This window comes from Ciconia boyciana, chromosome 3 (assembly GCF_034638445.1).
Source record: "Ciconia boyciana chromosome 3, ASM3463844v1, whole genome shotgun sequence".
Taxonomy (NCBI): Eukaryota; Metazoa; Chordata; class Aves; order Ciconiiformes; family Ciconiidae; genus Ciconia; species Ciconia boyciana.
Window position 1 is genome coordinate 58,389,985 of NC_132936.1, and position 3,464 is coordinate 58,393,448.

The 3,464-nt window shown below is 40.6% G+C and overlaps 1 pseudogene; it reads right to left on the minus strand.

Moving 5' to 3' along the window:
• Positions 1-2,848: 2,848 nt before the first annotated feature.
• LOC140650027 (large ribosomal subunit protein uL29-like) lies at positions 2,849-3,221 on the minus strand (annotated as a pseudogene).
• Positions 3,222-3,464: the final 243 nt, after the last annotated feature.

Here is a 3,464-nt window from a genome sequence, read left to right on the forward strand (position 1 = left end):
ATATATTGTTTTCAGGCTTAGCTGCTCAGTGTGTTGAGCACCTTCTCCCTACCCCAGTGCATCTTGGATTGCTGTCTGTTGAGCCTTTCCTAGAACATCCTCTGAACCAAGTTGTGGGAGACACATTGCTGGAGAGGAACTGCTCCAAGGAAGTTTTTTTCCCCTTGTTTATTGACTGGAAAATGAAGAGGGAGACCAGTGACCTAACATCTTCATAGGACCACTTGCCTTCATTCCATTTTACAATAAAATTACCATAGACTGTAACTGACACACACAGAAGAAAACACAACAGTTTACAAAAGAGTTACTGCAGTGATTTTTTACCATTACTGTTACTTTTTAAAATCACTGCAGTGATTTTTAATAAAAGCAAGATCCTAGGGGTAAGACTCAAATTACATGCAATGGCTCTGGTTAGCCCTTCTCTAGAGAACAGTGGATTGCCTCAAAGCAAAGGAAGGAAAGTATTTGGCCAGCATGTTAAAGGAAGGTGCTATGAGAAAAGTAAGTTAGCGAAAAGAATTTTTTTAAAAATCCTGGCAGCGTTACCTGTGCTAAAACTTAAGGAAAAGCCATAGATACATACTGTTTGTAGGAACTGTATAGTGCTATTTTCCTGGGATATAATCGTAGTAGTTTTCCCTTTTTTACGATTATTTTATCTCAGAGATTCCCCATATCTACAAATTCTTCCAGTTCTGCAAGTGTTGATCAGACTACTACCTTCAAACCCTGTCCATTTAACTAAAATCATGACTGGAAAAATCAAATACACAGTTTCAAGAAGACTGAACATCAAAATGAATGCATTAATGAATAAATGAATGTAATCAAACTGGCATTAGGAATATTTACTGTTTTCTTTCCATTATGAAATCTGTGCCCCCAGATTCATGTAAGTAAAGACTGGAAATTAGTAGATTTGTTCCTATAACAATGAGAGTATTTTTTCTGTATACAAAATGGTCATGACTTAAAATCTGTTAGCCTTTTCCTTTGTAGGCATGGCTCATCTCATTTGTAAAGAAACATTCATGGGTTTCTTGCATGTATGCCAAGAAGGTTTCTTACCATGTTTTGGTATCTGTGTGGTATATACTCAAAAAAGGATTTTGTGGCAGAACTTAAAGAATTTATTGGGGTTTTTTTTAGGCTACCTGATGTAATTCAAATGTAATTTTTTTATTTCTCAGTAAGATGATAATATCTCACAGAAAAGTGTGACTAGTACAATGAGAGGGTACCAAGCAGGTACACTGACTTGGTCTTTTCAGCCTGAAAAAGAGGTGATGGAGACAGAGATGTGACAAGCATCTGAATAATCCTGAAACACGGCAGGAAGACAGTGAACAGGGAACAATTTTTCAGTATGCCTCTTATGACAGGAGCCAGTAAACATCAAGCAGCAAGTACAAACACGTAAAGGGAGATCCTTTCTCTCACACAGTATAAAACTCTCAAATTCATTGTCACAGGATATTGAGGGCGGGAAGAAAAATCCATCAAGGGCTATTAAACACTAAGATATCACCTCCAGCACAGGAAATCTCTAAGCCATAGATCACTAGAACCCAAAAACTGGGAAGGAGGGAGACAGTATAGTATGACTGTATAGTTGATTATTCTTCTATAGGCATCTGCTACAGCCACTGTCAAGGAGCAGATGCTCTTTGATAGGATAGACAGGTCCTTAGTCTGAATGAGTGCAAACCCCTTTATGCCATCGTGTATGATGTAAATGAAAAAAATATATTAACTATATCATCATATATTTCCCCTTTCTGCATATATATATATGCACATATATAGGCACATGTATATATGTATATATGTATGTATGTATATACATATACACATTCACGCAAAAGTGATAGCCGTGATTTTCTTTGGTTCCAGGTACCCTTTTAGCAGCAAGTAGTAATATAAACTGCTACCTTGGGAAAGCCTTAGCAGTCTGTTGGTACGGGGATACTGTAAGCTCATCTCAACTGTGCCAGCGAGACTCAGGTTACAGAGATTCGTGTTACAGAGACTCCTGAGCTAGCGGAAACTGCAACTTCAATAATGTTTTTTGACAGTTTATTTTTGTGTAATGCCCCAGATTAAAAGAAAAGAAAAACAACACACCACAAACACTGAAAAGAAACCAGCCCGAATTCCAGCATGCAGCTCCATAATTAGACCCACATGTGCCTTTTTCAGGGCTGGAACCTCTTGCTTTTCCCTACAGACATCTGCCACTAACCAGCTCCTCGAGGCATAATCTGGAGCATCCTTGCCATTACTGCTTTGCTTTCCTCAGGTCTCCCAATCCCTGTCTCTTCATCCAGGGAGTCTCAGTCTCTCTGGCTCTAAGCCTTCCTCAGTCACCTTGTTCCAAGAAGTGTGTCTTTTCCCAATCCCTATCCTTTGCTAAATGTCTTCTGGTCTGGATGTCATCTTACAGACTTCAGACTTCCAGTTACAGACATCTTTCCCCAAGCTCCAAAACCCAGCATCTTCTTCCAAAATATGCCTCACCTGTGATCTTACTTGCCCTTTCTTCCCTGACTTCCAGCCTGTCAGAGTCAGTTTTGCTCTCCTCTTCTTGTTAATCAGGCTTTTGCCTAATCCTATAAGTTTTATCTCTTCCTTCTCTCTTCCCTACACAAGATTTTTTTCCCATTTTGCATTTAAATCAGGTAATGTCCTTCTGCAGATTTCCTCAGTGGGTCTATGCAGCCATAGTTTCCCTCTCCTTGCTGCACGAACCAGCCGGGAAAATCCTTTTCTCCCCCAAAGCAAACTTCTGTTTAATGAGGAAATACTTATCCAATATAATTAAGAACATTAGTACACAGCAGTTTTATGCTCCAACAGTGAACCTCTGGGTAGGGTATAGCTTTTTGTTCCTTTTGTTGATGGTTTTTGGTCTCAGGCTGTCTGTGCTCGTTTTGCATGTATCTCCAACCATGTGTCATCTTGGGCCACTGCTCAAGAGGCTTGTGCCTTCTGCCTTTGCAAAATTTCCTCAAGTTCTCCTTCTGGTATTGACTGATAACAGCCATGGCTCTCGCAATGGATTTGGAGACCACATGTGTCTTGGAGAGTTTGAAATCATTTTCCCCCAGGACCCTCACCATGTGGTGTTGAGCTTATTCCAGCTTCTGGTCATCCAGTTGCATCAGAGGCTCCTCTTCATCCTTCCCTTGTAGATGTCAGGCCTTGATCTTTTCCATGGTGGTGTCAGCAGCCACCAAAGGCAGCAGCCACAAAAGGCAGACACCAAGCCAGAAAAGGACCCATTGCCAATCTGGGTTCATCCTCTCAAGCCCAGGCTGTTAGCCTGTGAGACCTGCTCACCACCCCAACAAGGAAGAGATGCAGTACAGTCAGTGACCACATAAACGTAGGGATTTTAGAAGGCTGCATACCTGAAGAGAAAGTAAGTAAAGACTTTTGACTTCATTAAATGCATTTTC